This window comes from Trichechus manatus, unplaced genomic scaffold (genome assembly GCF_000243295.1).
Source record: "Trichechus manatus latirostris isolate Lorelei unplaced genomic scaffold, TriManLat1.0 scaffold00106, whole genome shotgun sequence".
Taxonomy (NCBI): Eukaryota; Metazoa; Chordata; class Mammalia; order Sirenia; family Trichechidae; genus Trichechus; species Trichechus manatus.
In genome coordinates this window covers 8,463,760-8,472,449 of record NW_004444042.1, presented here as the reverse complement: position 1 = coordinate 8,472,449, position 8,690 = coordinate 8,463,760, and positions in this window count along the sequence as shown.

The following is an 8,690-nucleotide window of genomic DNA, read 5'->3' as shown; positions in this document are numbered from 1 at the left end:
GGGGGGAGTGCAAATCATCAAACTTCCAAAAGGCCATTCAAAGGAACTTAATTTTGACTCTATGGCTGATAGGGAGCCACTGAAGGTTTTATGTAAAGGAAGGTTGTGTTATAGATGGGCCAGACCCGAGGCCAGAAAGAAGGGGGCTAGAAGACCAGGTTGGAGGCTGCTACAGTGGTCTAAGTGAAAGCTGATCAGGGCTGAGCTGGGAATTCATTTGTTCAACAGATCTTTATTAATTACCATTTGATTAGAGGCAGCCGTTAGTTTGGATGCTGGGGACTCAGCAGTGGATAGGAGTTGGGCAACCAAGAGTGAGACAGAAGAAGAACATTCCAGGCAGAGGGAACAGAATGTGGGGGTCCTGAGGTGGCAAAGATTTCAGTTGTTTGGAGGCACAGAAGGAAGATGTGCGTGTCTAGCGTACCATGACTAGGAGGCTGGAAGAGAGTGAAGCTGAGGCTGCGGTGGAGCTGGGGTCAGTCCTGCAGGGTGCAGCCCTTCCACATTTAGTTCCAACCTTCAAGGCCCAGGACAAATGCCACCTCCACAGGAAGCCTGCCTGGTCTCTAGCAGATTCATTCTCCCTCGCTCAGCTCCTTGGCACTTTTTACCAGGATGACTGCTGGAACAGTTTCCGCCCAGAGGGGACACTCCATAAACGTTTGTTGAGTGAATGATGGCTTGAAAGAGGGAATAAAGGGTGGGGGTGGGAGCCATGCAGGTGAGGTAGTGCCAGGTGGGGTGGAGAAGCAGGAAACCTGGTGGCTTGTGGGGAGCGGGCTCAGCCTGGGCAATCTCCAGGATGATGTTGTTCAGAGTGCAGGTCACAACCATGAGGGCGTGTAGAATCAGTCTGGTGAGCACAAACCAGCTTTTAAAAGAAACTACATAGAATAGAAAGAATAGAATGCACAGTGTGCTGTTATTAGGTGCTGTTGAGTCGATTCTGACTCTAGCGACCCCATGTTCAACAGAACAAAACACTGCCCGGTACTGCGCCATCCTCACAATCGTTGCTATGCCAATTCTTGCAGCCACTATGTCAGTCTATCTCGTTGAGAGTCTCCCTCTTTTTCACTGACCCTCTACTTTACCAAGCATGATGTCCTTCTCCAGGGACTGGTCCTTCCCGATAACATGTCCAAAGTATGTGAGACAAAGTCTCGCACCATCCTCGCTTCCAAGGAGCACTCTGGCTGTATTTCTTCCAAGACAGATTTGTTCATTCGTTTGGCAGTCCAGGTATACTCAATATTGTTCGCTAACACCATAATTCAAAGGAATGGCTTATTCTTCAGTCTTACTTATTCATTATCCAGCTTTCACATGCATATGAGGCGATTGAAAATATCATGGCTTGGGTCAGGCACACCTTAGTCCTCCAAGTGACATCTTTACTTTTGAATACCTTAAAGAGGTCTCTTGCAGAATATTGCCCAATGCAATACATCATTTGATTTTTTGACCGCTGCTTCCATGGGTGTTGATTGTGGATCCAAGTAAAATGAAATCCTTGACAATATCAATCTTTTCTCCATTTATCATGATGTTGCTTACTGGTCCAGTTGTGAGAATTTTTGTTTTCTTTATGTTAAGGTGTAATCCATACTGAAGGCTGTGGTTTTTCTACCTTCATCAGTAAGTGCTTCAAGTCCTCTTCACTTTCAGCAAGCAAGGTTGTGTCATCTGCATAACGCAGGGTGTTAATGAGTCTTCCTCCAATCCTGATGCCCCATTCTTCTTCCTATATTCCAGCTTCTCAGATTATTTGCTCAGCATACAGATTTAATAGGTATGGTGAAAGGATACAACCCTGATGCACACCTTTCCTGACTTTAAAACATGCAGTATCCCCTTGTTCTTTTCCAACAACTGCCTCTTGATCTATGTACAGGTTACTCATGAGCACAATTAAGCATTCTGGAATTCCCATTCTTTGCAATGTTATCCATAATTTGTTATGATCAGAGTGTGTAGTAAGGGTTAGTATTGCTTCATGAAGTCTTGCTCTAATTGCACACACAAACACATACACACATATACACACGTGTGTGTTCTGGTCACAAGATAAATTGTTCTTTCTTTGTCACGGTAAAAAGTTTGAGACCCTCAGAGTTAGGATATAGATTTGGCTCTTATAATAGAGACTGAAAAAAAAACAATAGCTTAAACAAAACAAGCATTTTATTTCTCTCTCCTTAACAGTCTAGGCCTAAGCAGTCCAGGAGCAGTGACCGGAAGCTGTTTGGGGCCCAGGCGCCTTCCTCCTTGTTGCTGTCCCTAGGTGTTGCCCTCGGCCACACGGTCAGGATGACTGTGATGTCCACTTCCCTGTCAGTAGGAAGAGGCAAAAGGAGAGGGGAGGGCATGGCCTCTTTCCTTAAGGCCACACCAGGAAGTGGCACCTGTCACTTCTGCTCACATCCTAGTCTTCACCACAGAACCATCTGGCTGATCTAGCTGCAAGGCAAGCAGGAAATGTGATCTTTGTTTGGGCAGCCATGCACCAGCTACAAATGAGGGTTCTGTTACTATTGAAGGGGAGAGTGGATGTGGGGTCATCTAGCAACCTCTGCCACAGGCTGTGTCGGAGGACCTGTCCAGGATTCCGTGGGTTTAGGGGCTTGCTTCTGGGTATACAGGCCCTGGAGGCTGCATGCCAGGCTCTCCTCCCTGGAGGTAAGGAGGTCCTCCTCTGCACCCCACATCATCTCTCTGGACAGTGACGGCTGCCCACAAATTCCTTATACTCATCAGATACCTCTGCAAGAAGTGAATGAGATGACTCATCTAGGTGTTGCCCAGAGCATAGGGCCTGGAACCGCGCAAGCCCTCCGCGAATGATGCCATCTGCATCATTGCCTTCCCCTCTAAACCTGCTTTTCCTCCTGGGGTGGCTCAGTTCACAACGTCACAGTGTCCAGGAGCCCAAGTGAGGAGCCCCCATCACCCAGCAATTTACAAGGACTCTCCATCCCATGTTCAAGGGACCCCTCTCTTCTGCAGGCTCCTAAGGGAGGAGAGATGGATTCTGACTCCTACTGACCAGAGAAGGTTCCTGCGTCGGGGGTCCCCAAGATCACCTGCAGATTCACTGATTCCTTGGGAGGCCCCACAGGACTCTGCATACAGTTGTACTCACAGCTAAGATCACTACAGCAAAAGGACACAAAGCACAATCAGCAAAGGGAGAGGCTCATGGGATCAAGTCTGGAGGAAAACAGGTGCAAGCTTCCAAGGGTCCCCACCCAGTGGAGTCACACAAAACCCAAAACCAAACCTGTTGCCATTGAATTGATTCCGACTCATAGCGACTCTATAGGACAGAAAAGAACTGAGCCACAGTTTCCAAGGATCGGCTGGTGGTTTCCAACCGCCAATCTTTTGGTTAGCAGCCGTAGCTCTTAACCACTCTGCCACCAGGGATCCACTCAGCGTGCACTTAATTTTTCCAGCAACAGGTTGTGACAACACATGTGAAATGTCAACCAGGGAAGCTCGTTAGAAACTCAGCGACCAGGGTTTTTATTGGAGGCTGGTCCCACAGACCAGCTAGCACAGGCACTCGGCCACTTACTAAACCACGTGGCCTTTGCCTACCGAGCTTTAGCTTTGCTACCCACGAAGGGGAGGAGCGAGAGTACTTTCCTCTGATGGTTGTAGGACCTTGGCTTCCTTGTCCATAAAATGATGAAGGCTGGCTGGTGTAAGGCTCAGATGAAATCACATCTGTGAAGGCTCTGGCACTGCCTGGCCTGAGGTCAAGGTCTGGCCTAACTGCTTGAGCCCCCTAAGCTGTCAGATGGCAGTGTGCTCAGGCTAATGGGGGACAGTGCTCACTCCTGAGTCCCATACTCCAAACTCAGGCAACAGCCTGCAGAAATCTCAAACCCTCGCTGCCTGCCCAGCACACGCCACCAGTGTGACAACGTAAGGGGTAGTCTTTGCAGCCTCAGGAAGATTGCTGGCGTTGCTCATGCTGGTTCTTTTTCAAGTACAGTTAATTCTGCTTTGTAAATGTGTGAGCCCGTGGGGTTAACTACAGCAACCTGGAATGTTATAGAGAGCGAGAAAACCCTGAACCTAACAGAAAGCGATGTCTGGATCCCGACCTTGGCACCCCTCCTCAGAATTACAAAACGGGGCAATCTGGTCCAGTCCCTTCATCTGACCAATGGGCAAACTGAGGCCCAGGGAGAGGTGCCCACCCACGTTCGCAGGCAGAGCCGGGCAGAATCCAAGCGGCCTCACCCCTTTCCTGGTTCTTTACTCGGCACCCACACTGCCTCCCAGCCATATTTATCCCTGACTTGTTTAAGGAACGTGGGGTCCTCTGGGGCGTTTATCTCTCTGTGGGGGTGACACAGAAGAGGCATCTAGATGGGGGCTGACCTTGGAGGCAGGCGACCAGGTAAGGGAGCAGCTCCACCTCGTCCAGCGGCATGAACCAGGGTCATCCTTTCCAAGCTTAATTTTCTCCTGTAGAAATGGGGGGTGGGGATTAATAATACCTACCTCCTGGGGTTATTGGGAGAAGGATTAAACAAAATAATATGAAGTGCCTAGAATGTTAATGGGAACGAAGAAACATTTTGTTTTTCCTCCTTTCTCTCTCTTATTTTGCTCAAAATATAAACAGGGTTTTTTTGTTGGTGTTGTGTTTGTTTTTGGTCACAGGCACCCCATGTCTGAGTTACCCCAAAGATGTGTGAGAGCAGCCACAGGCGCAGCGCTGGGGGGCCCTGTGGGGGGATCTGGGGTCCCTCTAACGTGTATGGTTTTGTGTGCAGTTTGTTTTTCTTTTCTTTCACATTTGTTCTCAGATCCTGGCTCTTCACCTGAGAGAAGTAAAAGTACGGTCCCTGTCCCCTGAGAAAGCACAAGGCGCCAGAGGAGACGTTTGGCACACACAGTGCTGGGAGCCTGGAGGGAGGCTGGTGCTAGGGATGGGACCCGGCCAGGGGCGGGTAGGCTGTGGGCGCTCCCTCCCCTAGCTCGGTTCCAGCAGATGTGTCCCGAATGGCCTCAGCCTGCCCAGTACCCGGGCCTGTCTCTGGGAATGCTCTCTTTGCCGCTGGCCCTAAGGGAGCCTGGGAATCCAGGTTGCTGGGATATGGTGACAAGTGCTGTATTGTTCCAGAAGCCAGGGCCTGGCTATCCCGCATCACCTGAACAAATGTTGTCGATCACCAGCTGCAAAAGCCAACATTTCCCTGGAGGTTGAGGACTCTCACTCAGAGGATCCCTGTATTAGTCAGGGTTCTCCAGAGAAAGAGAATCAATGGGAGATGCATATACAGAGAGAGTTATTTTAAGGAATTGGCTCACTCACTTGTAGGCGCTGGCAAGTCCAAGATGTGTAAGGGCAGGTGGCAGGCTGGAAACTCAGGCAAGATGTCTATGCTACAGTCTTGAGGCAGAATTCCTTCTTTTCCTGGTAAACCTCAGCTTTTGCTCTGGCTTTCAACTGATTAGATGAGGCCCACCCACATTATCGAGGGTAATCACCTTTACTTAGAGTCAAGGACTGTAAATGTCAATCACATCTAAATACCTTCACAGCAACATCTAGACTAGTGTTTCACCAAACAACTGAGCACCATAGCCTGGCCAAGTTGACACATAAAATTAACCATCACAGTCCCCAAGGGGTGGTCTTGGGTACCCTCGGCAGGCTGCAGGCTCCTCCAGGCTGCTCTGACCACCTTGTTGCAATGACCTTGGATGGAGAACTGGGTTGGTGATTGACAAGATGTTGGAGGAAGCAGTAAAATGGAAGCCCTGGCCACTGGGCTTTTGAAATATACTGATACCTGAGCATGGAGTCTGTCTTAGTCATCTAGTGCTGCTATAACAGAAAAACCACAAGTGGATGGTTTTAACAAAGAGAAGTTTATCTCCTCACAGTAAAGTAGGCTAAAAGTCCAAATTTAGGGCGTCAGCTCCAGGGGAAGGCTTTTTCTCTCTCTCGGCCTTCTTCTCTTCAGTGTTCCTGGACTAGGAGCTTCTCTGCGCAGGGACCCCGGTCCAAAGGATGTGCTCTGCTTCCGGCACTGCTTTCTTGATGGTATGAGGTCCCCCACTCTCTGCTTGCTTCCCTTTCCTTTTATCTCTTGAGAGAGAAAATGTGGTGCAGGCCACACCCCAGGGAAACTCCCTTTACACTGGATGTGACCTGGGTAAAGGTGGTGTTACAATCCCACCCTAATCCTCTTTAACATAAAATTACAATCACAAAATGGAGCCCAACCACACAATTCTGGGAATCACAGCCCAGCCAAATTGATACACACATTTTTTGGGGGACATAATTCAAACCATGACAGAGACCAAAATTCATTACTGGTTTTATGGGGTGGGTGGGCAGGGAAAATGGGGGGCACTGCTTAAGTGCTACAGAGTTTTTGCTAAGGGTGATGATAGTGGTGATGGTTGCACAACATGGCCAATGGAGTTAATGCCACTGAATTATACACATAAAAGTGATTGAAATGTTTTGTTACATTAAAAAAAAAGCTATGAAACAGAGTTTAACAGTGTTAAGGGTTGTAGAAGGAATTCCAAGGTGGTGCAAACAGTTAACGTGCTCAGCTGCTAACTGAAACGTTGGAGGTTCAAGTCCACCCAGAGGTGCCACAGAAGAAAGGCCTGGAGATCTACTTCTGGAAAATCAGCCACTGAAAGCCCTATGGAGCACAGTTCTACTCTGACATATGTGCAGTTGCCATGAGTTGGAGCTGACTCAACGGCAACTGGTCACTGCTTAGGGTTGTAGGATATAAGGTTAATATATTAAAAATTAAGGAAAGTCTGAAAAACTGACAGCCAAAAGGAGCCTGAGGAGACATAAGGTCTAAATGTAACATAGTTCTCTGGAAGGGTTCCTGGAACAGAAAAGGGACATTAGGACATCAGCTAAAAACGAAGGAAATCTGAGTAAAGCATGGATTCAGTTAATCCTAACGTATCAATATTGGTTCATTAACTGTGACAAATGTACCATGCCAATGTAAGATGTTAATAATAGGGAACTGGGTATGAGGTGTATGGGAACTCCCTCTATTAGCTTTGCAACTTTTCTGTAAATCTAAAGCTATTCTAAAAGGAAAAGTTTATTTCAAAATTATAAATTTAAAAATAAACAAAACAAAACATATGAAGAATCTGAGTCTCAGAGAGGTTCAGTAACTTGACCAAGGATGCACAGCCAGTGAGAGGCAAGGCCTGGATTCTGCTCCATATCTACTGCCCAAAACAAAGCCAGCTGTGATCAGTGCTGGATGACTGTGCTCATCATAAGCTCCACAGGCGCTCAGAGAGGGTGGGTCACTTGCATTGCAGTAAGTCCAGGAGGGCTTTCTGGAGGAATAGTAGTACCTACCCCATGGGCTAATGTAAGGTGATTTCTTGGCACTGGCTCTTACATATGGTAAGTATTATATAGTTGTTAGTACTATTATTTCTAAATAAATAGTAAGGCTTTGTATACATAGTACAAATAAGCTCATCATACCAGAGAGTTAACTGAAAGACTGATTCCAACCTCACCCTCCCATGTCTCTTCCATGTCCCAAACCACGGGTTCCCCCAAGCGCAGCAAGCCAACCAGTCTCCACCCGCTTTCTCCCTCCTCCTGGGTGCTGGGAGCAGCTCCTTGGCAAATCACAGCCCTCCTCACACTTCCTTTTAGGAAGACTCGTAAGCCTCCAAGTTTGAGACTGGGTGGCAGTGAGAGACAAAGAAGGGTGGGAAACCACCCCTTGCCTCCTCCCACCCCCCAGGGGATAGCCCACCTTCCTTAGGATCCACCTCAGCCTGCTAGCAGAGCCTGCCCAGATTGTGGATGGTACTGCGGGTGGAACTAAATATTTATAATGTTTAGAAAAGACTGCGGCAGATGATAATAATTGATTCTTCTGGGATGGGCTGTTCTCTCCAACTGTCAGATGACTTACTCAAGGTCACAGTCAGCAAGTTCTAGGGCTAGTTTAGATCTATGATTCCGCACACACCCACATACAAAAGGAAGACGCCGTCTAGTGTGTGTGTGGTGGGCGGATGGGCAAGGTCTATGCGCAGAAAAGTCACAAAATACTGTCCATGACAACAGTCCCTACGCCTACCTCTGATAAAAGAAGTGGAAAAAAAAACAAGAGACATGGTTATTCTTCTGTCAAACTGGTAAAGCTTTTTAAAAATTATAATTCATAATTCTGGCAAACATACAAGGAGCCTGGTACTTGCTTTCCCTGCTGACGGGGATGTCTATTGGTATAACCTTTCTGAGATGCAATTTGGTAAGATGTAATTAAAGTGTTTTAAAACCCTGTAGGACTTAACCCAGCCATTCTACTTCTAGCAATCTGCTGGGGAAATTAAAGTGGGCCCCAAGGAGTACGTACAGGATGTTCATCACAGCATTATTTATATCAAGAAATTAGACACAACATAAAAGTCCAAAAATAGTTGTTGTTGTTGTTGTTAGGTGCCATCCAATCGGATCCGACTCATAGCAACTCTACGTACAACAGAACAGAACACTGCCCGGTCTTGCGCCATCCTCACAATTCTTAGGCTTGGGCCGATTGTTGGAGACGCTGTGTCAATCCATCTCGTTGAGGGTCTTCCTCTTTTTCGATGACCCTCTACCAAGCATGATGTACTTCTCCAGGGACTGGTCCCTCCTG